This window comes from Haliotis rubra, unplaced genomic scaffold (assembly GCF_003918875.1).
Source record: "Haliotis rubra isolate DU_JTF1 unplaced genomic scaffold, ASM391887v1 Scf54, whole genome shotgun sequence".
Lineage (NCBI taxonomy): Eukaryota > Metazoa > Mollusca > Gastropoda > Lepetellida > Haliotidae > Haliotis > Haliotis rubra.
The window spans coordinates 1,751,589-1,779,463 of NW_025767235.1; the positions used below are offsets into that span (position 1 = coordinate 1,751,589).

A 27,875-nucleotide genomic window follows, 5' to 3' on the forward strand; every position below is an offset into this window, starting at 1 on the left:
CAGTTACTTTGTTCACAGTGAAATGGTGTAGTGTTCACATTTCCGGTAACATTGTTCGCAGTGAAATGGTGTAGTGTTCACATTTCCGGTTACTTTGTTCAAAGTCGGGATTCGGGAAATACTGTCGTGGAGTCTTATAAACTAATCCGTATACTTTTCATGACAGTTTGACCTTTTATTGACACACGTCCCCGTGGCATTTCACAAGTTTAGACCTCAGGGGTCTTTATCCTTAATGCGTCATCGTCGTCAGCCATGTTCTTGTCGCTATAGACACTGCCTGTTCAAAACAACAATAGAAACTGCACCCAACCCGACGTGAGCCGTAATATGAACCATTGTTTCATATGAGATTGATTTTGTTGACACTACGCTGATTTTTTAACCCATGTGATACCTGTACCTGCGTGTATTACTTGTATTTGCTTATTGTGAATATAATATGGACATACTGACATATTTCGTTATTGATAATTGCAACTGATATATTTGTATTGATACGTTCCACTTGATACAGTATGCTGGGTCTAATTATGATATTCACGACTAATTGCACCTGATTACAGCAATAGAATAAATGACAGTAGTAAAGATATCTATCGATAAACAAATACATTACCGTAATGGATAAATTGCTTATATTAGCAAAGGCAAATGACAAATGTTCTGTTACAGCCACAGTTTCCCAGAGGAACTATCTAAGTGAGCATTGTCAACACGGATCAATACGGATCAATTTCTTTTCGCAGCAAATCAGGACGATTAAGCTGTATCTTTAGACCACGCCCCTTCCCTCCCCCCACCCCCTGTCGCGTCCCGACTGCGCAGCGCGCTACCGCCCCCGCGTTGTTGAGAGCGCCACTTAAAGCACCAGTAGTGATAGTGTGAGGAGAATCGTGGACGTATTTGCAGGATGAAGGTGCTAGCTAGCTGTTTGGTGCTGTCCGTCCTAGTGCTTTGCCAAGCACACGCCATGGCCATGGATTATCGTCACCTGCCGGGGGGATTATGCAGATTACACATGGAATAATCCACAAAGGGGTTTATCGTTAAAACGGAGACTATGGCCAGGTAAGGGAATGTTTCTAAACCACGCATTGATTTAACTGATTCATTAGTTTGAAAGAAGATCGGAGTGCTTGTAGATTGTGGTTCCAAGCTGTATCCGACACGAGGGCGGTGGGGTAGCCTAGTGGTTAAAGCGTTGGCTCGTCACGCCGAAGACCCGGGTTCGAATGCCCACATGGGTACAATGTGTGAAGTCCATTTCTGGTGTCCCCCGCCGTGATGTTGCTGGAATATTGCTAAAAGCGGCGTAAAACCAAACTCAGTCAGTCAGTCAGTATCCGACACGAAACGTTGTGTACTATCTTGCAAGCATCTCTTCTACACCACAAGTACTTCACCCAATAGAACACATCTACGGTTCTTCTATCTCTACTGAAACCAATGTCATTAAGTGCACGGCAAGAGAAAAAAAAACGTCCACTGAAACAACTGCTACACCAACAACAAGAACTACAGGTTCATTCACAACCTCCCATTACTTTATTGCTACCGTCTGTCTCAAATGCAACTCTCCCATATAGTTGTAATATTGCTGTGTGCGGCGTAAAACTAAACTCACTCAAATGCAACTACAATGTTGTACCTAATCTTCCACCAGTCGGTATGCCTCTATAATCGCCTTCAATGTTACCTTCTATAACTTCGTCAAGTATAAATCTCCTATAATTACTGACACTATTAATCTCCTATAATTACTGCTACTATTGCTCTTCTATAATAACCGCCTCTGTCAATCAATCTCTGTCTCTAATAATTGCTTGTGATGTAATTATTTATTGTAAATATCTTTGGAGAGGGTTTCATAAGTTGTAAGAACTTGTCCTCGATCCTTTTCACATTGTGAATAAAAATATGTTTAAACTAACTGCCACTATTATTCTCCTACAATTACTGCTACTATTGCTCTTCTATAATTACTGCTACTATTGCTCTTCTATAATAAGGGCTACTATTCCTCTTCTATAATTACTGCTACTATTGCTCTCCTATAATTACTGCTACTATTGCTCTCCTATAATTACTGCTAGTAATATTTATCTATGATTAATGCTACTGTTATCACTTCTGTTACTCTTCTGAAGTCCATTGAGACTCTTATACTCACTTCAACTGATGCTCTTCTATGATCACTTCTACTGAACTCTTCGATAATCTCCTCCATTGATACTCTTATACTCACTTCAACTGATACTCTTCTATGATCACTTCTACTGAACTCTTCGATAATCTCTTCTATTGATACTCTTAAACTCACTTCAACTGATACTCTTCTATGATCATTTCTACTGAACTCTTCGATAATCTCTTCTATTGATACTCTTAAACTCACTTCAACTGATACTCTTCTATGATCATTTCTACTAAACTCTTCGATAATCTCTTCTACTGATACTCTTATACTCACTTCAACTGATACTCTTCTATGATCACTTCTACTGAACTCTTCGATAATCACTTCTATTGATACCCTTATACTCACTTCAACTGATCCTCTTCTATGATCATTTCTACTGAACTCTTCGATAATCTCTTCTACTGAGACTCTTATACTCACTTCAACTGATACTCTTCTATGATCACTTCTACTGAACTCTTCGATAATCTCTTCTATTGATACTCTTAAACTCACTTCAACTGATACTCTTCTATGACCACTTCTACTGAACTCTTCGATAATCTCTTCTATTGAGACTCTTATACTCACTTCAACTGATGCTCTTCTATGATCATTTCTACTGAACTCTTCGATAATCTCTTCTATTGAGACTCTTATACTCACTTCAACTGATACTCCTCTATGATCATTTCTATTGAACCTCTTCGATAATCTCTTCTATTGAGACTCTTATACTCACTTCAACTGATACTCTTCTATGATAACTTCTACTGAAACTCTTCGATAATCTCTTCTATGGAGACTCTTATACTCACTTCAACTGGTACTCTTCTATGATCACTTCTACAGATACCCTTCTATAACCAGAGCCACTATTATCCTGAGTTGTCAACGCTAATAATGCACTCAGTGTCTCAATGTTTCTGAAATCACTACTTCGCGGATTGGAAATATCTAGTTACGTCTGTAATCTGTACCTCTACATTTGCTGGAACACACATTAACACTTCAAGACAATCACAGCTACTCATTCCCGTTCCTTTTGAAGTGAAATACCACAACAATTTCCCTGATATCAATATCGTATTTCTTCATGTCAGTGGCATACCTCACTACAACCAGAAGGAAAGTGATGAAGTGATGAAGTGATGAATCATAAATGATTTACAAGTTTGGTGACACCTCAGTTTGTCGCAGTCAGAGGAATATAGTCACAATTGGAATCATCTTATCCTCGACTTTTCAGGAAAGAATTATATATTCATTTATTAGTTTTCCCAGATATTCCACAAAACCATTAAAAACCATCACCATTGTTTCTGTGCCTCCGGAAGAAATAGAAATAAAACCCAACTGAAATCACACCATGAAACTGGACCCCAAGGGATGGGTATGCCGATGTTGATGAATAAACTCAGATTTCCGGGTTCCCGTGATATCCTACTCATAGGGGTACAAGTGGGATATTGTCATGAATAACTGATATTACACGGGTACTTGAAACTCCGCGATAATGCGCATCATGAGGGCCATTAGGAGCATCCTGCCGTGGAGCCAGTGGTTGAACGGTTGTTTGGACAACATTGTCGCTGGGGACTGAGAAGACCATCGTGCCACTTCGGCTGGATACACTAATTTACTCCAACAAGTTCATAAACTATAACAAATACACACATGCACGGGAGCCTCCGCGTCAAGGATTTGGCATGATATGGTGTAGTGTTGTACAGGAGGAGGATGTGTGGGGTATGGACAGTAATGGATGCAGTGTTGTAGTGTGTGCAGTGCTGTAGCAGGCAGGTGTGGTGATATATATATGATATAGCTGTGATATCGTGGTGTGGTGATATAGTGGTGTGGTGATATAGTGATGTGGTGCGTGATGTGGTGATATATATAGTGGTGTGGTGATATATAGTTGATATAGGTGATATGGTGATATAGTGGTGTGGTGATATAGTTATGTGGTGATATAGTGGTATGTGGTGATATAGTGGTGTGGTGATATAGTGATGTGGTGATATAGTGATGTGGTGATATAGTGGTGGTGGGGATATAGTGGTGTGGTGATATAGCGGTGTGGTGATATAGCGATGTGGTGATATAGAGTGTGTTGATATATGTGGTGATATGTGGTGATATGTGAATATAGCTGTGGCGATATCGTGGTGTGGTGATATAGTGATGTGGTGATATAGTGATATAGTGATGTGGTGATATAGTTGATGTGTGATATAGCGGTGTGGTGATATAGTGATGTGGTGATATAGTGATGTGGTGATATATGATGTGGTGTAGCGGTGATATAGTGGTGATGTGGTGATATAGTGATGTGGTGATATATATGTGGTGATAGTGATGTGGTGATATATGAGTGATATGTGTGGTTATGTGGTGATATAGTGATGTGGTGATATAGTGGTGTGGTGATATAGTGATGTGGTGATATAGTGATGTGGTGATATAGTGATGTGGTGATATAGTGGTGTGGTGATATAGTGATGTGGTGATATAGTGATGTGGTGATATAGTTATGTGGTGTGATGTGGTGATATAGTGATGTGGTGATATAGCGATGTGGTGATATAGTGAGTGATGTGGTGATATAGTTAGGTGATGGTGATATAGTGATGTGGTGATATAGTGGTGTGGTGTGTGTGGTGATAAAATGGTGGTGATAGTGATGTGTGGTGATATAGTGTTGTGGTGATATAGTGATGTGGTGATATAGCGATGTGGTGATATAGTTAGGTGGTGATATAGTGAGGATATAGTGTGATATAGTGGTGTGGTGATATGTGGTGATATATAGTGATGTGGTGATATAGTGATACGGTGATATAGTGTGGTGATATAGTGATGTGGTGATATAGTGCATATAATTTCATGTATTGTTTATTGCACTGGGCCCATTTGAAGAACAGAGCGAAATAGGTATTTTCTTCCATAACGTGTCATATGACATGCTATCGCGAGACAAACTTCACAGTTAATGGTTTCCTATTATAGTTACTATGATTTATACATAAGTTTGTGTTATCAAATATCAGCAGACTCTCAGATCAATAACCAACAGTGTACATTCAGATGAAATATATAAAGTGAAACTCATATTCAACCTCTCACTGGTCACATTACATAGTCATCGATGACGCGACACATCTTCCTTTCTATATGAGGTTTCTTGACATGCAATATTATGTCTGCATATTATATTTTGTTTTAGTTTATATACATCTATTACCCTCGGTTCAATGGTGTTTTGGGCGATTAACAAGCAAGCAGACTGAGAGCGTAGTGTCTTTTATCTCTTTGAGTATTGTGTTACTTCTTGAAGTGCAATAGAATCATTGCTGAGAGAGCGATGTGAGTTGTATGATTGGAAAAGATGCCTATTATGAATATTTAATTTAAATGTATGGAATATAAATCAAACATCGACAGATAACTTGCAGCAAAATGGCTATCTAGCTTTATAAAATGACATCCCTTTAAAAGCAGTATTCTTGAAATAATTGAAACCTGGTTTTGTGTTGTCATGTGCCTTTATCTGATTTCAACAGCAGCTTTGTAATTATGACGATTGATTTGGACATAATTCGATCGCTCATGGAAAACATATTTTAAATTCCGTTTGATTTTCCGCTTCAAATGTAAAAGCGAATTCTTAAAACCCGTTAAATTTCCAGCTGTGTATAATTACGATAACCTCAAAACAATTTAATTGCTGTCAGTATGCTGTCAGAGAAGCCGAGCCAGGGGCAGGTCACACACTGAATACCGTATTAAAGACGCCAGTGCAAGGGGATATTTACAATAATTAATACTCCTGTTCAAAGCTAGAAATCTGACTTGAAGCGCTTACTTGACTTCAGGTAGTTTGAACTGAGGTTTTTATTGAGGTTCTCAAACTCCTATTGACCAATCTAACTGGTCATGTCATCCACATACTCTTTGTTCAGCCAGATGTCGTGTTGTTCCTGTCATCAGAATGCAGTTATCTAACTATTATCCTGGAACAATTTGTCCCCATGTAAAATAAGAACGGTTGGATAAAAAGACGAGCTGGGTTGCATCCATCAAGGGTACATCCACCATTGATGTTTTACCTTCTTTAAGATTTATGTTTACCTGCAAATCAGATATACTGAACTCGTGAATGGAGTAATTCTTGAGTGTTTAACATACTTAGCTATGTCTGCGAGTATGTGTTTCTATGTCTTGCTGTACAGAACCAGAAGCAGTGAATCTCTCATGTTGGACGGTTCGATTCTGAGAAATGTTTCCCATTGAGAGAGTTTTGAATTCTGCCTAAAGACGGAAATAATAACTAGTAAGTTTAATTGGTGTATCGAGTAACACTGGCCCGATGGCTTAATTTACATCAATCACTTATATACATTCACTTTCATAGACTTAAAATAAACCATGTGTTCACCTCTTCAACCTCCGATGGCGACATTGTATAAGTGGGTGAGTCAAGCACAGCCTTGGTTACAGGCTATTTAACGGCGTCAAATATACAGCTCACATATTGATTACAGCTCATTATGAAATTTACTAGAGCTGGCATTTGAACATCAATATATTTTACTAAAATGCTCCTTAGTGCAATGAATACGAATGTTAACCAAAGGTCGCGTTATGCATTCGTTCCATTACAGCAGTTTAACCCTACATTATAGATGGTTACAGGTTTCAAACGACAGCTGAACCAATACAGGGAGACCTTAATGGTGGATGTATGCATCACTGCCCTCCGGGATTGTGCTGAGTAAGGGGAAACTGAAGTAAACTTATACACTTATATCGGCGACTCAACTGAACTCAACGTGTGAACACGACTCGGTGAAAAACTTAAATCTTAAGTAAAATGAACCCTGTGAGTAAGCTGGCTTCGGTAAGTAAACTGGAATCTATATGTAAAGTGGTGTCTTTACTACTGTAAAATAGTGAGTATTAGTAACCTGAAGTCAACTTAACTAGTAAACTAGAGTCCGTAAGTAACACGGAGTCTCTGAGTAATCATGAATGTTTGTACACAAACTCTCAGGTGTATTCTGTACATTATCCGACTCTTCGGAAAAAAAGTTCACACTTTACCCTATAATATACTATACTATAACTATAACCCTGTAATATAGTTTATATTTGTATAATATTTTGTGGAACCAATACTTGACATGTACTGTATCTAATGTCTCTGCTGGTGGCCAGAGTGTAACAAAGCCCAGCCCAGCCAAGCCAAGCCAAGCCCAGACCAGACCAGACCAGGCCAGACCAGCCCAGCCCAGCCCAGCCCAGCCCAGTTACAGTTTCTGATCACGCACTCAAAGACTCACCACAGCTCCGTTGTCCTTGCCCTGACACCATACATCTGTTGCGTAATGTGACTACTTCTAGTGTAAATATAAACGACAAAAACCCTTCCAAGAAATCTCTGTTAAAAGTACAGGGTCTGTACGACTCTGAGGCATCACAGTGTGTCTTTATGAGTCGCTTTAAAATAGTGACTTTTCGAGGCGACCGTAACTTGCCCCACCGGTGACACCCATCACAAACAAACGCAAAGGCAAGTAAAATGTTCTCACACAAAAAAGAAGAAGTTATGGTAAAAGTCAAAACAGGTAATTTCATCGCACCTCACTTCTTACAAATGTAATCAAGAAACCAGTTTTTCTTTTCCTTCCTGCTCAGCTTGACGCTGGCACCTTGACAAGGGTCAATTTCGTCTGACAAGTTTTTAGTGCATCGAGCATGCTGGAAAAAAACTCTTCACTGAAACACCAGGTTGTCTTTTGCAATTACGTAAGTTGTCGTCACCCTTGATCTTTCCGAGCATCAGTGTTCACTGACTTGTCTACAAGCTGTATCTTTTCAGATAGTTTTTTCTTTCAAAGCCACTATATTTGTTAAAGACTGCACAGAATCGGCGTTCCGAAATGTGTAAAACTTACAGAAGAAAAACAACAAGAAGAAACAACGTAATTTACTTTTTAGTGACGTATGATAAGAGACTTTATTCATCCAGCGAAAACTTTAGAATGTTGTTTTGAAGTTTTTGAAAATGTTCATATGATAAGCAAAATATCCTTTTCTTTTTCTTGAACCGGCGAGGCGAGGCTTTGAGGGTTTAGGTAACAAAGAAAAAATGTATTACTTTAATCTACCATTTTTCGAACTTAGTAATAATGAATAATAATGGTTCAGTAACAATGAACATTAATGACTGATGAAATAATGACTGTTTCATATTTTTCTTAATCAGTTTTTATCTACAGCCCCAAATAAATCATTTCATTCTGAAGTTCAGTCTGAACTTATCTAAAATATTATATTAAAAGTAGACGAGTAGTACAAAGGCACGATTGATGGACTATACCTTCTTTAGTACTGTGTATAATGTACATGAATATATGTAATGGGCCCTTCTCGTCCAATGTTCTTCATATCTGTGTTGTGTCGCTTTCCGAGTATCCATGCAATTGTTACATATGTTGGTGATGAAGTACATTGCAAAACACGTTGATATTCGACCAGTCAATCTTGCAAGCTTGAAACATGAAACTAGTAACGCAATAAATTTCTTGAACATCTTCAAGGAACAGTTATCGTATAGACGACATATATACTTGTTGTTACCGTTAGTCATTCGTCTCCAACCCAACAACTCATTACGTACTGCAAAGTCTCGAATGTAAAACTATTTCTGTTTCAAAAAGGAAGTCAAGATGTGTCGTAAAGAAATGTATCTTGCCGTTATACATTTTGCTTTGAACACACATAAGCTCTAGCCAAATATTTAGTAATTTTCACTCTGTAAGTACTTCACGAAGAAACCATAAGACTTACACATTTAAACTTTTGTATTCTCTCTAAGTGCTGTTTATGCACAGGTTCTTGTACATCTCTCTAGTAGTTTTCATACAGCTAAGTTCAACCGTACCCAAACGTCACGTAGTTACCACTCGGTTCTATCTTTATAGATATTCATACTGGGCTATAGGTACATTTACTTATCCCAAACGGAGATATCGCTTAAAGTGTTATCCATGAAATTATGCCGTTATGCAACATTATGAAATTACATCCTTACAACCATTAGAGCTGCATCATTAATGTCAACAATATGGAACCACTGATGTTTTCGTCATTGATTATCCTTATTTGTACTTTGCGCACAAAAGACACTGCAAATTACTGTTTACAAACTAAAACGATTGGAAGAACGATGATAGAATCTCACCCACGTTTTCTTTCATACAAAAACCCTTGGCCCTCGGGATTTAAAACTGATATCGACTTGCGTTCATATATTTGACAATAGAGACGCTCAGTGGAGATTTACCATATATGTTAAATGTATGCCATAGATGCAAATCTTCCTAGGTGTTCCCAAAAAGGTGTTGATGATCCCTAGCATTGTACTAGTATGACTAGTTTGTACTAATGAGTAATTATGTCATTCACGACTCCTTAATAACGTGTTAATTGCCAGATGCGTCTTCTCTCCGTGTATTACTCAACCTGCAGTCTTTCATAGTGATGAAGGTGCGACACGATCAGAATTTCGGACTGACATCACCAAGATGATCGTCACCAGATTCACTTTGCTTCAGCCCAGTTTGAGGGTATCCTTTATTGATCAAATACGTTATTTACCATTGATCAACAATGAATATAAATATTTCTCATGCTTTATATCGATTTGGTTTATTGGATATATTGCAGGCTTTATCAATATCATTAGATATGTTGCAAGCATTATCAATATCATTAGATATGTTGCAGGCTTTATCAATATCATTAGATATGTTGCAAGCATTATCATTATCATTAGATATGTTGCAAGCATTATCAATATCATTAGATATGTTGCAAGCATTATCAATATCATTAGATATGTTGCAAGCATTATCAATATCATTAGATATGTTGCAAGCATTATCAATATCACTAGATATGTTGCAAGCATTATCAATATCATTAAAGATGTTGCAAGCATTATCAATATCATTAGATATGTTGCAAGAATTATCAATATCATTAGATATGTTGCAGGCATTATCAATATCATTAGATATGTTGCAAGCATTATCAATATCATTAGATATGTTGCAAGCATTATCAATATCATTAGATATGTTGCAGGAATTATCAATATCATTAGATATGTTGCAAGCATTTGCAATATCATTAGATATGTTGCAAGCATTATCAATATCATTAGATATGTTGCAGGAATTATTAATATCATTAGATATGTTGCAAGCATTATCAATATCATTAGATATGTTGCAAGCATTAGCAATATCATTAGATATGTTGCAGGAATTATCAATATCATTAGATATGTTGCAAGCATTTGCAATATCATTAGATCCTGGCTTTGTCAAAGGACGGACCTCTGCTAAGCAAGACAAATAGGCCAACTCTGTTCCTCATCATACTGTATGACTGACTGACTGACTGAGTTTGGTTTTACGCCGCTTTTAGCAATATTCCAGCAACATCACGGCGGGGGACACCAGAAATGGGCTTCACACATTGTACCCATGTGGGGATTCGAACCCGGGTCTTCGGCGTGACGAGCCAACGCTTTAACCACTAGGCTACACCACCGCCCCAACATACTGTATGTGTGTTGATAGTTATTAACAGTACATTAAGATTATAGATTACATTCTGCAGTAGGTGCCATCACATAGAATAGAAACAAACTGATTATTGTCAAAGCAAAGCAACAAATTAGAACAATTTATCTGAAGAGTAACATATTATATGTTTCTGTCGGTAATTCTCAAATACATTTAGTTTATCGATTACAGTCATTAGTTTTGACATAGTACATTAAGATGATAGATTAGATTCCGCAGTAGGTGCCATCAAATAGAATAGAAATAACCTGATATATGTCAAAGTAAAGCAATAAATTAGAACAATTTATCTGAAGAGTAACATATAATATGTTTCTGCCGGTAATTCTCAAATACATTTAGTTTATCGATTACAGTTTTTGACACTATCTCAAATTGTTCTTTTCTCTTGCTGCCTACACCACTGAAGGTAACACGAGATTTGCATATGCTTGGCTCATTAATACGCATATGTCAATCTTTATCAATCAGTATTTCATACTGAAAGGCCACAGGCCTGTAGTACAATACAATTATGAGTAGTAGTACATTCTTTCTGAGAATAAAAGCTTTGTGAATATATATATATATGGACAAACTTTCTAAATGTGTTTTACTGAAATTATTGATCAAATCATATAAACTTATGAGCTTCAGGATGTACATAGTAATATATCTTCATATATCTATTTCTTTACGATAAGCATATTGGGCAAACGCAAAAAAATATATTCATTTTCGACATCATTTAAGTTGCAGATTTGACATAGTTAATTTTCTTTCTTAATTCCTTGGTATCTCCCAGTATCAGTAATTATGCAAATCATGCACAGAACAGCAGATTCTCGCCAGTGCATATTTATGATTCCTTATGGTCAAAACTGAAAGATAATGTTTTTTATATATTGAATCTTTTATCATTTTGTAGTATAAGCATTTATCAGATAAAGAGAAACTAGTTAACCAATTTCGAAAAAAATATTTTAAGTCCTAACTGAACAGACAAAATGAGAATGAGATTCTAGAAATTGTTCATGCCAGGCATTGCCAAAGCCGATAGATGATAACACGGATTTTATGTCTGTTAATCAATTACGTTTTCCATGGCTATCATATAGTATCGTAATATCAAAACATTTCCTTGGCAATCTTTATGAAGACATTCAATGGTAATCATTTTAACCAGTATCTAATAATTTTTAATGTTTGATTCTATATGCAATGGATATCTTCCACATTCTCCGTAAACCATACAATTTGACGTAGCTGTTTTTACGCCAAGAAATGTCTTACAAGCATACAAATGGACTTTGATATATAACATCAAAAGGTTTTTAAACCAAACTTTTGCAACATGTAACAAAATCTCTGTGTGTAGGCCTTTGATTGTGCTTGAAAACAATATGATGTCATCGGCAAATAGTAACAGGAATATTTGTATTATATCTGGACGTAATTGGATACCGTTTGAACAGGTTTCGTGGATTTGGGTTGTTAAATCATTTATAAAGAATGTAAATAGAAATGGACTTGATATACAACCTTACCTGACTCCTAATTGGCTCACAAATGTATCTGATAGATCCTTATTACTCCTTACACAAATTTCCACATTTTCATATATACTTTGCAGTAATTGTTTAAGCGATTCCATAGTTTATTTCTGTTCACTGAATCGAACGCCTTTGGAAGATCTACAAATAAGGCATAGAATTTGTGTCCCTTTTGATAAAGATATTTCTAAATAATAGAATGTAAAACAAATATGTTTACAATCGTAGTGTATTCCTTCCTGAAGCCAGCCTGTGATTCTGTTATCTTGTCTAAGGTATCTGCCCATTCAACTAATCTTTTATTTATGATCGATGTACATATTTTTCTAAATATGCTTAATAATGTTAAGCCCCTATAATCTTCAGGATTATTTAGGTCACTGTTCTTATGAATAGCAACTATTATGACAGTGGACCATGATTTTGGGAAGTATCCCTTTTCCAAAATGATAAAAAATGTCAGTTCTAAGTGTGTCAATAATAAATTTGTAGAGTCTATACCAGAAGATTTATTAACATTTAAGTTTGTGTTCCTATGAAGCATTTCCTCCTTAGTATTTGGGGAGTCAAGAATGTCTTCCACGTATATAACCAGAGTTACAACGCTTGGCTTATTAATACGTATATAACTAGTAGTTACAAATGGATCTATGTTGCAGGTTATATAGTGTGGTTGAACATGGATACAAAGAACCTGTCAATGGCATCCATTACACTGCTCGCTAATGTTCTTTCACTACTGACCTGAATCTTAGGGCCTATCCGATTGTGCTAAACCGGTTTTGGTTTCGGGAAAACCATGCACTCGATTATGTCGAAACCTAAAACTGGGTCATGAAACTTCGAAACCATCTGCGAGGCAGGTTTCGAAGTTTCTTTTTCGCGTTCTCTCACAACAAACATGGCGGAAACGAAAGCGCCAAATTCAGCTTATCTTGGTGGCAAAATAGAGCAGCAGTTTTTGGAACCAAAATAAAGATAAAAATCAACTGAGGACTAGGAAAATAGTATTTAAAACCCCAGTCTATTGACTATTTTATGTAATTTGTATATATATAATTACTTGTAACAGTATAATACATATACGCAAATATTTACCTTCAAAAGCATCTCATCTCTTTATTATTTGTTAATTCACTGATAAAATGAAAAACATATGCTGTCATCCAATTCGTTCCACATATACAGTAGCTGAGACATTCTTTTGGTATCCATTTTGAAACCGAATGGTGAAACCATCCACTCGTTTATAAAACTAGAAACTAGTTTCACTTTGAAACCATGTGTCCGAAACTAGACACTCGTTTATAACAGGAGAAACCAGTTTCAAAAACCAAAACCAGTTTCGCAATAATCGAACAGGCCCTTAGAGAAAAGACCATAGCCTCAATAGTTTCATCAGTTCCTATGTACATTTGCCAGTGGTCGAGCACAGCTCTCTCTTCAACGTACGGAGGGACATTGGCAGGCCTTTATTACCCCATCTCTTTAAGTACACATTTGAACATTGTAAAACCGAAATTAAACGTGTAACTAGAAACGACAAGACCCTTTCCACATCCATAAGACGTCTCTACAAAATCATGTTGATATCAGCTTCCCGAATAAACAGTCTTTATACAGAAAATACAAATCCTTTCCAGAGTCATCTCAGCGAAAATAAGAACCCATAAATGTGAATTATTGAGAGAAGAGTTCCCTTGAGAGGTTATTACGGGTCAGATGCTTTCCTATACGATTATGTGATACTACTTGCGTACACCTGAACGGCTAAAACTGCTATAAAACATGGCATGAATGATTCAAGTCATGTGAGGCGTCCAGCATGTATCAGTTGCTTTAATGTGATTAGACTGATTCCTCAGCAGCAGAATGTCAAAATCTCGTTTGCATCCAATTTGTAAACGATTAAGCGTATATTTACTGTACAAATACACAAGCGCCCCATAGCAATACTTCCCAAACACTAACCTTCGATCTGGGTTGGCCTCTCTCTTCCGGTGCGTGCAAATGATGTCTGTAGGATTGGCCTGAAAGTGGTTCCATTCTTCAGATCAGACAGTTAGTTGTGATATTTCGTCATTTTAGATTTATGAAATCTCCTGATTAATTGTAAACAGGTGTGGAGTATATAACGCAGCTACTAATCAAGTCAACAGCCCCCTTCAAGGAAAGGTTTCCATTACGGTGGCTGGAAGTGGCAGTGTGTGCCCAGTGTTATTCCATGAGAAATTTCTAATATAATTCCATCAGAAATTTCTAATATAATTAATTTAGTGATATATGATGTACAAGATTTGACAAATTGTTACGAAGACGATGGATTGAACCTACAGCTTCTTGACAATATATCGCTTAAACAAAGTCTCCGAGAAAGGTACATACGTCATACGTTTGGCACAAGCTTCTTTGCAGTGTAATCATGCGGACTCGCAGTGCTATGGGGAAACATTTAAGATAGTGTTTACGAATTAGCTGCGTTGAAATAGGTTATCGCCCTTGGCTGGAAAGAAATGTGTATATAATTAATGCTCTCATCTCTGTCCTGAATGTGTGTTATCAGACTCATGCCAGACGTGATTTGATACACTACACTTCTTCACCCGCAAGGCAGCAACATGCAGATCGCAGCGGTGATCTATGACGGTGATAATAGATCGATTATGGATAATCAAATATATCATCAAATCAGGCCAATCCACGATATGTTCCTACCACCTGTAATGCAACCATCCACTCGGTAGCCATACTCTTAAATCTGTGTTACTCTGATACTTGTGGGGCGTAGTTTACCTTTTTATTGCAGCGTGCCCAACCACTATATCATATATTGAAATATATGAAATCGAACCTGTTTGTTTTTTCCGTTAACTAGTAGCCTATGCCCCTGGTATACCGAAGACACATAAACCTGCTCGTTTTCAGCATGCCACGACACCATAGCCTCACAGAACATGCGCCCCACAGTTTCTGATGTCTCTGAATGCACAGTGTTCTATCAAAAGAGTCTGCCTCAGGTGTAAATGGCCATGATTCATCCCTCGGTGGGTAAGGTGTGAGGTATCTAATCATGGCTGCTATCAACGTTGTGACAATTGTTTACTATGTCCTCTAAACCCAGTGTCTAGACAAGGCTGGTCATCAGCCGTCAGATGAGTTTTAACCGGACGCTTGTGTGGATCCTAGATGACGATAAGCGGCCTTCAAGAGTAGGTGGCTGAAGAAGGATCTGATGGAACAGCAGAATCAGAGAAGCTCAGTTACAAGCATCGATAACCGTTCCTGAAAACACTGTTCGTGTTCATGCCCAATCTGCTTTCATAGCTTTGTGCATAGGCTTATTTATCCTCTTGACACCCATCCGCGTGCTTTGATCTACCGCTTTTACCTCGTCGGACTATCCTCCAACCGACACACCGTGATATAACAGAAATACTGAAGCTATGCTGGCCAAAATGATATCTCTCTATGATTGGTCCGATGACCCCGGTGAGGACGGTCAAAGGGTCAGATGCCGAAATCAGGAGAGGCACTAAACCACCAACCACAACCCTTGCCACTAGCATCCAGAACAAGCAGGAACAATGTTTGTGTGGGTTCGAATCCCGGATTATATTATTGGTTTGACAGCAGAATAGTGTTCAATAGTGTTCATATTAACCCACTCTTCGTCTTATTTGTGAAAATCATGCTGTTGATCACTGGCTTGTCTGGTCCAGACTCGATTATTTACAGCTGGAATATTGCTGAGTGCGGCGTAAAACTAACTGACTCACTCACTATTTGTGAAAAGGAGGCGTTTGGATAAACGGGTTTCCACTATGCACATATGTAACTCTATAATGCATTTCCTCATGTTGAAAGGTCTGGGAAACGCAGAAACAGTCTTTAAGTGGTTAAATGAGATTTTTTGCAAAAATCAACTTTCATCTGCTGGTGATGGATACACTGTCTTGTGTTTTGGTGATTCATGTAAATCAATTACAGCACCCAATAAATTACTGAGGCAGAAAGTTGGCTCCGTTTTTGTCAACATGCGCACCGTCGTCCCCATACTCAAAGACATCGATCGCTCCACAGAATTAATGCGATAATGTATTTATTTCATCCCGTATGTTGCTACACGGTCCATATCAAACCGGACGTAATCCGATCTCCTAAAGTCAAGGGTCAAGGGTGGGCTTCGCGATTAACACGAAACTGTCTAATCAGTTTTCCGAAAGTTCTCTATTTCCTGCCCAGATGACGGCATTGCAAGATGGCATCGATAAACGTACAGTTGATGTCGTCCAAATCAAATCACATTCTGACTATATCATAGCCTGCAATATTGCTAATGCCCTTGTGACATCAACTCAGCTTGTTATTATCTTGACTGATTTTGTGGCTGGTAAACACATGCACGAGTATCCTGTTAAAATTCTCTTTCATCCCGTCACACCCACCCTAATGTAAGTTTACAAGCACTGAGCACACTTGTTTCATACTCTGTGTTTGAGCTCAGTTCACGGCTGACGTGGACACAATTTATCTACTCCGTAAAACGATATTCCTGCACAAGCAATGGATTTAGTGATTTGTGAGTGTGGTGCATGGCTTAAGGTTAGATACACCATTGAGGGATACCCAAAGGCTCAATTCTCAAGGCATATTCTAAAAGAGACCCAACTCTGGTGTAGGGTATTGAGGGTCACTCCAGCAATGAATTAATATTTAGTGTAAAACCCAGACATTAGTTATGTAAAAATGGTAAAAATTATCTGTGACATTCAAACATGTGATACATAAACACAAAATACAGGGTCTTGTCTCATGTTGTTTGTTGTTTTTAACAAGCCAGGATGTGACTGTATTATTGCTGAGGAAGTTCTTCAACAAGTCAGGATATGACTGTACAATTGCTGAAGGCGTTGTTCAACAAACTAGGATACGACTGTACTGTTGCTCAGGATATGACTGTACTATTGCTGAAGGCGTTGCTCAACAAGTCAGGATATGACTGTACAATTGCTGAAGGCGTTGCTCAACAAGTCAGGATATGACTGTACTGTTGCTGAAGGCGTTGTTCAACAAACTGGGATATGACTGTACAATTGCTCAGGATATGACTGTACTATTGCTGAAGGCGTTGCTCAACAAGTCAGGATATGACTGTACTGTTGCTGGGGGCGTTGTTCAACCATTTAGAATATGACTGTACTATTGCTGGAGGCGTTGTTCAACAAACTAGGATACGACTGTACTGTTGCTCAGGATATGACTGTACTATTGCTGAAGGCGTTGCTCAACAAGTCAGGATATGACTGTATTATTGCTGAAGGCATTGCTCAACAAGTCAGGATATGAATGTACTGTTGCTGAAGGCGTTGTTCAACAAACTAGGATACGACTGTACTGTTGCTCAGAATATGACTGTGCTATTGCTGATGGCGTTGCTCAACAAGTCAGGATATGACTGTACTATTGCTGGAGGCGTTGTTCTACAAGTCAGGATGGCTGTACTTTAGCTCAACAAGCCAGGATTTGACTGTACTTTTTCTGAAGGCGCTCTTCAACAAGCCAGGATACGACTGTACTATGGCTTAAGACGCTCTTCAACAAGCCAGGATATGACTGTACTATTGCTCAAGGTGTTCTTCAATAAGCCAGGATATGACTGTACTATAGTTGAAGGCGTTACTCAACAAGCCAGGTTATGACTTTCATATAGTGTTCATAAAAGCCTACGCAAACGTGGACGGTGCTTGGACGCCGAAATGAGTGTGAATAAACGTGAAATGTTTGGTAAATGTTGATATATGATGCTTGACATCAATTTCTAACTGGATTGTAATTGTTTCATTTTTATCTTCCAGATTATCCATTACTGTCCAATAGCTTGTCAGAATTACCGGCACAGACGAAAAGAGCTCAACGTGGATACTACCTGGGTGAGTACTTGTAGGAACATTCTCAATCTGGACCCCTGTAAATCCGCCAACACACATCCGGATGAACGTTATCTCGTACTACATTCTAAGGATGGAGGCTGTTTGCTTTTAAGAATTACAATTCACAACCTTTAGTATGCATATATACACTACCGATAACAATCCCCCAGAAATCTGAGTTTTCAGGTAAGCAACGTCCAGCGTAACGCGTTTTCTGTGTACGGATATGAAGGCCGTACATCCCTTCAACAGACCACACATTAAGCCGCATCACAAACATGTATTCCCATCCATCGCGGGCCATACGTGTTCACAAAAGATATTCTCATGACATATGTTTCCACACAAAACAATATTTAACAAAACAATCGAGTTATGGGAACTACAATGTGGCAATGTTATGCCCATATTCTCATGAGATATGTCTCCACACAACACGATATTATTACAAAACAATCAAGTTATGGGAAATACGACGTGGCTATGGTACGGCCACTTGGATGTATTATCCCCAAAGAGAACAGGCTTTATCAAGCTGAAGGCTGGTAATCACGCCTGGACATGCCATGTTAACCTAGGACCCCAAGGTACAATGTCACATTCAATACTAAGCGCTGCCTGATCCGGCATGCACTCGGTGTATGCTGTCAGCATTTTTACCTCTGATGTTGAAATTCAGTTCCCACTCCGACGTCGTCCCAAAGCAAAGTAATCGTCCGGTTTGACTACACACTGAAAGCCAAGACGTGTCTGTTATCTACTATGGAATAAATCCTACCATGGCAGTTAATATTGGTCTCGGTACTTAATACCATGTATCCTCTTATTTGGAGTGCTTTCTAAGTAGTCACCTTACTCCTAAACGACTGTGACGTCATAGTTTCTGACATGTTAGCTTATCTTCGCTATACATTATTAATGCCTGACGTGTGTGGTTGAAGTATAAATACTTATGCACAGCACTGTTCTTTGTATAATGGATGTATTGATGTTTCCTTTATTCAATTTGAAAACCTCTGTCAAATCATTCGTTTCATTTTGTCAAGACAGGATAGAGATAAACCTTGTGTTGACACGTTCGGTTCCACATACAAGTAAGTAGGGTTAAATGTTGAAGTAATGGTGCTGGTCCTACGTTGAAAATGAGAGGGTATCCTACTTACTTAGTGCAATCCCAAAGAGAACATATGTTAGAGGGTATCGTAGAGCTCAGAGCATCACATACGAACACACTTTTCCAAAAGTGTTCCCTTGCAGTTCAGTACTTCTGTTTCATCTTATCCTTGTAGAATGTCCAGTCCTGGTTTGTGAACCGGTACGCCAGGAACATCCAAATTCTGACCATAGGTTTATCTGACCACAATATATATTTTCAAAATTTGAAATCACTAAGTAGGTACTAGGCCAGATCTTTTGAATAATGTGAATAAGGTTGAGTGAGTGAGTGAGTTTAGTTTTATGCCGCACTCAGCAATATTCCAGCTATATGGCGGCGGTCTGTAAATAATCGAGTCTGGACCAGACAATCCAGTGATCAACAGCATGAGCATCGATCTGCGCAATTGGGAACCGATGACATGTGTCAACCAAGTCAGCGAGCCTGAATACCCGATCCCGTTAGTCGCCTCTTACGACAAGCATGGGTTACTGAAGATCAATATTCTAACCCGGATCTTCCCGGGTAGAATAAGGTTGCAGCGCGGACATCCCCGAAGCAGCCATTACGACATGCCCTGGTGGGAACGTGAGAAAGTCGCAGTACTTCTCTTTGGTAGATTCACTCAATCGTTTAAACATGACATACTATCGCCATACTATTGAAAAATACGATTCCCTATGGTAGATATTCAATGTACTGCATTGTGACTCGGCCGTTCCTAAAGACGGTGGTTATAGCTTTCGTTGTGGTCCTTGTTTAGACTCAGCGTCTTGGTTTTGGATGAACTGCTTCCTCTCCATGAATCTTGTTTGCACTGGGGAGCATAGTGATGGAAACAAGTCTCGATGCCTGTCACTTGTCTCAAATGAAAATCTTCGGGGTTCCGATTATATCTGGTCAACAGGGCGTTAGAAGTTATGACCCGCGTTGCCTTCATTTCATACGGTAACAATCTAGGACTCCACCGGGACCAAACCTTTGACATACGTAGATGTTGGTGAAGGATATTGTACATTGATCCATGAGAGCCTAGGGTCTCCTTTAACTCATCGAGTGTAAAACGCCTATTGCTCAGTACCAGGTTGTGGAAAGCATCAGTGTTATCTTAGATGACCAGATGAAGGGTCAGCCAGTGCGGGTGTTTGAGTGACATATTGGCCGCCTTCCAAACACTCTCTCCCCCGCTTGGATTACTTTACACACAATGTCTACCTGTGGCACATGACGGGACGGCCTTCACAGAGACAGCATGCAACGACTGTACTACTGCTTAGGGACCGTTCATAATTTAAGGTTAGGGAGGATGCTAATGATTTTTATTGAGAAGCATGTACAATGTGATGACCCCCCCCCCCCCCTAAAATATATGTACAAAATAAGTGACCCCCTGCATGTCATTTACAAATGCAATGAACACCCCCTCCCTCCCATAATTTCTAAGCATACTTTTAAAATACTTTTATGCACGAAATTGATGATCCCCTAATACACGTGTACAAAATTTATGACCCCTAGCTCCCCAGAACAAAATGGGTCCCCACTTAAAATCATCATCACCCCTAGCCATAAATTATGAGCGGTCCCTTAAGACTTTCTTCAACAAGCCGTGGTATGGTCGTGAACGCGCCAAACATTGTACCCAGCGTCGATATCTTGCTCTAACAAAAGATACAATTCCATGTATGGTAAAGGTTGATATGTGATGTTTGATCACTCATTTGTCTCAAATGAAGATCTTCTGGGTTGCCATTAAATCTGGTTAAGAGGGTGTTTGACGTGATGACACGCAGCTTCCATCTCATACGTTGGCATTCTAGAACCCCCCGGGATCAAACCTTTGACAAATGTAGACGTTCGTGAAGGACAGTCCTTCCGTTCATCAATATGATTTGGTCATTGACCCTCCAGGGTGAAAATATTAATGACTTTTCTAAACTCGGTTCTGTCCATAACCATGCTAAGGGAGAGCATCCCCTAGAGGCGAGGACAATTATAATCAAGCCACTGAAACACGCCAAAGTGTGGAGGGTGATTCCACAAACACAGGTCAATACAGGATACAAGTGAACATAACAACCAGATGCGTCAGATATAACACATCTGCCGTACCCCACAAGCTTTGAGAGTAAACTACGATTCTGCCACAACTACAAATACACCTATGGTGAACCATAACAACCAGATTCGTCAGACTCAAAACTTACAGATTACCCCTTTCATCTGCCAAAGCTTTTAGAGCTTCATATTCAACAAATACGCCTAAAGTAAACTACGACCCTACAACAACTACAAATATACACCGATATTGAAACACAACCCTGCCACAACTACAAATACACCTATGGTGAAACACGATTCTGCCACAACTACAAATACACCTATGGTGAAAAACGATTCTGCCACAACTACAAATACACCTATGGTGAAACACGACCCTGCCACAACTACAAAAACACCCATGGTGATACACGACCCTACCACAACTACAAATACACCTATGGTGAAACACGACCCTGCCACAACTACAAATACACCTATGGTGAAACACGACCCTGCCACAACTACAAATACACCTATGGTGAAACACGACCCTGCCACAACTACAAATACACCTATGGTGAAACACGACCCTGCCACAACTACAAATACACCTATGGTGAAACACGACCCTGCCACAACTACAAATACACCTATGGTGAAACACGACCCTGCCACAACTACAAATACACCTATGGTGAAACACGACCCTGCCACAACTACAAACATAGCTATGGTGAAACACGATCCTGCCACAACTACAAATACGCCTATGGTGAAACACGACCCTGCCACAACTACAAACACAGCTATGGTGAATCACGACCCTGTCACAACTACAAACATAGCTATGGTGAAACACGATTCTGCCACAACTGTAAATACAGCTATGGTGAAACACGACCCTGCCACAACTACAAACATAGCTATGGTGAATCACGACCCTGCCACAACTACAAATACGCCTATGGTGAAACACGACCCTGCCATAACTACTAACATAGCTATGGTGAAACACGACCCTGCCACAACTACAAATACAGCTATGGTGAAACACGACCCTTCCACAACTACAAATACACCTTTGGTGAAACACGATCCTGCCACAACTACAAACATAGCTATGGTGAAACACGATTCTGCCACAACTACAAATACACCTATGGTGAAACACGATTCTGCCACAACTACAAATACACCTATGGTGAAACACGATTCTGCCACAACTACAAATACACCTATGGTGATACACGACCCTACCACAACTACAAATACACCTATGGTGAAACACGACCCTGCCACAACTACAAATACACCTATGGTGAAAAACGATTCTGCCTTTTATAATTCACGCCTGTTTAAGTCGGACGTTTACATCGAGTGTTGTAAGCGCCCTCACCCGGAACGCTATAGAATGCAAGTCTTGAATACAATGATGTCTGTGAGGACCTTCTATTTCCCGACGGCCTGAATTACAAAGCACATGAATATGAAAGCATCAAGAAGAAGAAGACTGAAAGAAGCCTACTGATGTCGACCCTTCACTCGATCTGCTTTAAATACATGAAGGTCGAACACTCGAACATCATTAAATGTAACACAATTGTCACCATTTTTGTCTTCAGAAACAAAACTCATTGTTTCCCAAATACTTCGTGGTCAATACCATTAGCTGATTCTATTATCTTTTCCCATTTAAGTGCATTCTCTATAATTACTTCTTTACAAAATTACATTTTCTGACGTGGGTCCTTCCAGAAGTGGTAAATGTACTTCATATTCTTCAACACGTTTGGTATTTTTAATCCAGGGCTAAGTTGCACAAAATACTTACAATATGCTAATTTAATAGTTTATCACATTTAAGCATCTTCAAAATAATTACTTATTTACAAAAATAAATATTCTGAGACAGCAACATCACGTGTATACCCACTGAATGCATTACGTCAGTGGACGTAGGCGACTTTGGACATTAGTTTCTGTAGATGTTGGCAACTGGAACCAGTGAGGAAAATATAGATATAAAATAAAATAGTCAAATAAAAACGGCTTTAACTATGAACGCAAACACATAAAAATACCCGTGCTAAAAATTTTAACCAACCAGAAATAACACTTCTTTTACCACGACAGATGTTTTACAAATTGTTGACTTCTGTAAATTCATTTGTATTTCAACGTGTGATATTGTTTGGAAATATCAAAACAGTTAGACAGATGACCCACTGATAATCTGGTCCGGATGGATCCTTTTACTCATAGCACTGATAACACAGATGTATAATAGACTTAGCACAATGATTGTTTTGTACAAATGTCACCAGGTCCCGATCAATCGAAGCTAACTTAAGTCTGAGTTTTGACATAAGTTAGAGTTTTTACTCAAATTTGAGAAAATGCATTTCCCAGAATGAACTGAAATCGATATTAAACTCAAACATTGTAGACAATTTGAGTTTGGTTGACAGATTACTTGTTGAACTTGTTAGGGCTTTTTTATTTTTAAAAATGCAGTTGAGGTAAAAATTCAGCTGTTTCAAATTGTCAAACCCAGTTTGAAATTTGAGTAAGACCCTAAGTTTGTTTCGAGAACTCGGGGCCAGACCTTATTGCAATGAGAATTTTCTGTCAACACTAGATGCACGCTACAATCTGAGAAAGAAGTAAGCTTGAATTAAAGCATAATACTATGCAAAAGTAGATCTATATTCAAAATCACCTCTGAACACCATACTTGAAATACACGCTCCGTTATGTTCAATGACGGAAGCTGTTCACCTTGGCGCTTGTGACATATTGCGACCTAATGTATAGCTTTTATTACTGTAACTTACAAACATTTGAAGTAAAACAGTGTTCCAGACACGGGCCGATGGTGTAGGGTGACACGGCGTATACAGATGCAGCATATGTAACTGACCGTGCAGGTCGTGTATCACCACGGCAGTGCCAGTCCGTAGTGGTCACGGGAAGGCTATCTGGACAGACGGCCGTGTTTGCAGCCTGCTCTCCACAAATCCATTACCAATGTGGCGACGACCATAAGTCGATGCACTTTTAGATCGTAGCCCCGTTCATATGCAAGCAGGATACATTTGATTATCATGTCAAAACCTCTTCTTCTTATAGTATTTGTTCAAGAAAGACAGAAGTTAGATACATCGGATGCACGGAGAACAGACAAAATGTCTAGTCATGAGATCTACCTGTCCCGGTATCCACGGACGCAGATTTCGTTTACCGAGAGTTTTAACGACAAAACCTACATGAGTCGATCACTGAAAGTCAGTTCTGATTACAGGTGTAACTAACGGACACTGTAAATGAACGTGTCATCTATTCTAATGTATGACACATCTACTCTTAGCGAGAACACAAATATTTAGACAAAACTATTTTCCCAACACCAATCAAAAAGGAATACTTTCTCAGAACTTACCACAAACGTCTAACCTGAAACCGTGTCATAATATGTTAAATACGTCAAAGATGCCCCTTAGTTATATCATCTTGTAGAATTCTAAATGGACTTTAACTGCACAATTACCCTTTTGTATGTCCCGCATTTTTCTCTGTATGCCTTTGCTGATGTCAACAACCGACCAACAAATAACACTACACCGCATTCATGAGAGATGTGTTCATTGGCGATGAAGAAATATACGTCCTTGAAATATTGATACTTATGATAAATTAAATTACGTAAAATCAGATGAAATCTTGTAAATAACAGTACTGATTATCAGCAAACCGAAACATGAGTCTCTTTACCTATTCAGACAATGACCTACTTTTCAGCCGATCCGAATTTTCTCTTGTGAAAGTACAAAGAGACACCACAAACAACTATGGTTACACTGGTTACACTCCAATTCCTTGTTGCATGAGAAAATGGTATTTACACTTGAATGTTAATTTTAAACTTTAATAACATCGTATTTTTATATTTTATGGCGAGGTGTAGGCAGCGTGACCTTAACTTTGACGTCGCAGACTGCCCAAGTTTGATGAGGTCGTAAAATGTGATTGATTTAATATCAAGTCCGTACCAGACTTCCAAACTTTTCTAGCGGCAGAGCCTCGTTTTAAGATTTCCACGATTTCCAGATTTCCGTTTGTCAGAGCACGCTGGACGACAGAGCACACTGCACGACGTGTTTGCAAGGATTAGAAGGGGCGTAGTGTTGCAATATACAAGTGGTTAGATAATACTGATTAGTATTTATGTATCCAGTTAAATGAATTGGTCTCAGAATTCTGGACTGGTTATTGTACTAAGTTGCGCAATAGGACCGAACTATGTTGGTTTAGGTCGTAATATGACATATGCACAACGAACAGCAGTTAGCTAAAGGTAAACTTGATGAAGTAAGGGAACAGAGTTAGTGAGTGACAAATATTCACAGATGTCCGCATAGTTAATTAGTAGCTCCAAGAGCTGTATTTACAAAGTTTTATCCTACAAAACATCCCGTGGGCTCATTACCTGGTGACGTTGAGAGTGGTGACAGTGGCGTCCTGTCTTCAGTCAGATAGTGACAACTGTTATCACTTGGTCCAGCAGCTGGTACAATAATGACCTAGACACCTTTATGTCAGTCGAGAAGGTTAAGCGGTGCGCAACGCTGAGAAATACACAGCTATATCTGATATTATGCCACGTATTTGAACTTTGCAGGCGACTTATTCTAAAGGATTTCACCACAGGTTTCAGATCGATCTTCTTAATTAGATATTTCTTCCAAAATACTACGCCCTATCGCTCTCTACAAAATGTGAACAGTTTAACATCTCGAACTTATCAGTATGTAAAGAAAAGAGCTGTAAAGGTTTTTATATATCTGTTTCTTAAAATAAAATGTCCTCAAGATGTATGAAAAAACGAAATCATTTGAATCACTTGGATCCAAGGACTTGGACTGTTTTAATAAAGTGTTGTTTCTTTTCCAGATTACAAGCGAAGCAGTCTGAACGAACTGATTCAACGTCTTCTTGCAATGAGAGGAAATTCTAGAGAGACTGGTAGAGCCAACATGATGCGATTTGGTGCCGGACGGCGATGAAATTGGCGCCATGTGGCTTTCAGCCAATCACAGCAAAGCATATCGTGATCCAGTCACGCTGATTGGTGCGATAGTCGAGTGTTTTACATCAGTTACTTCTTCTTCTTGGCGCGGACACGTACTCTATCTCAGAAAACTAGGAAACGATCTCTTCTCACCTCAAGAACATTGTGGTGTTGTCCACTCAGGTGGTAATATGTCGGACAGTATTTTGTCCTGTGTGCAAACTACTACGGCCGGGAAAGTAGAAAATGTTGTGTCATATACCCTGGGCCTCGTCTCGTGATAGAGTGCATCATGAACAAGCCCACTGTATTGCTAGGACTGATTTGTGGAGCGAGGCCCTTCTAGTTCTTCGTATTATTTTTCTGTTCCTGTGTCACTGTCATTTGCCATATAAAACTGCAAGTTATCACGCACCGGAGATTCCCTTTAGCATTTAGATTATGTATAGAGACAAGTAGCGTCTGTCATGTTTTAAGAAATAATTCACATTCACGTGTATTTACAAACGTATGGCATTGGGTCCAAAAGCAGCCGCACCCGTGTGTGTCTTCAACAGTATCTAATGCATAAAGATTGCCATATCAGGTTCACGTATTCTTCACGTTACATGTTCGTTTAGTTTTTTATGAAATATCGTATTAAATCCTCTATCAGTTAACCGGAAGCGCTGTTTCTCTATGTTGTCCTATACGAATGTCGTTATCAAAGTCTCTTTTATAAGTCCTCGGCTCCTTGCTGAACGAACACTCAGATCTATTCTTGTGTTCTATCTGTGACTTGAGGTCTTAGTTTTCAGCTGCGTTTCTGACAATACAACAGAAATCCCTGAATACATCAGTCAAAGGGTCGACACGTATCTGTATCATTCATTCCCCGGGATGCAGGGTCTCTGATGTGCTGGGCCCACTAATCTACCAACCTCTCACCAGTACTACTGGCATTTAATTCAACATCTGACCTGGAATCTCATCTATTACGGTTGTTTGATAGAAATTATCTTGGTCTATGATCTGTAGGGATACTTGAAGAGCAATGGTTAATAAAAACGAATTTGTAGAAAGATTTCTTTCTTATTCTTGAACAATAATAACAAAACAGCTACACACACGTTTGATCATGGAGAGTGCTGTTTAAAAATAGCTGTGTAATTTGGAGCGAATCCAGATTACCGCCAATTCAAATACTTCAAAGATGTAAATATTTTTTAAATATTTTTTTGTAATTCGAAAGAGAGTAAACAAAATTATGTTGATACACATAAAAGTCGATAGTTTCAAAAAGTCAACTGGACCTTGCTGCATAT

The 27,875-nt window shown here is 38.8% G+C and overlaps 1 long non-coding RNA gene across 1 annotated transcript; it reads left to right on the top strand.

The window, feature by feature from the left end:
- The first annotated feature begins 856 nt into the window (after positions 1-856).
- LOC124253391 lies at positions 857-27,634 on the top strand. Its single transcript, XR_006892201.1, has 3 exons — positions 857-1,071; positions 18,230-18,304; positions 26,454-27,634. It is a non-coding gene; the product is annotated as an uncharacterized LOC124253391 (long non-coding RNA).
- Positions 27,635-27,875: the final 241 nt, after the last annotated feature.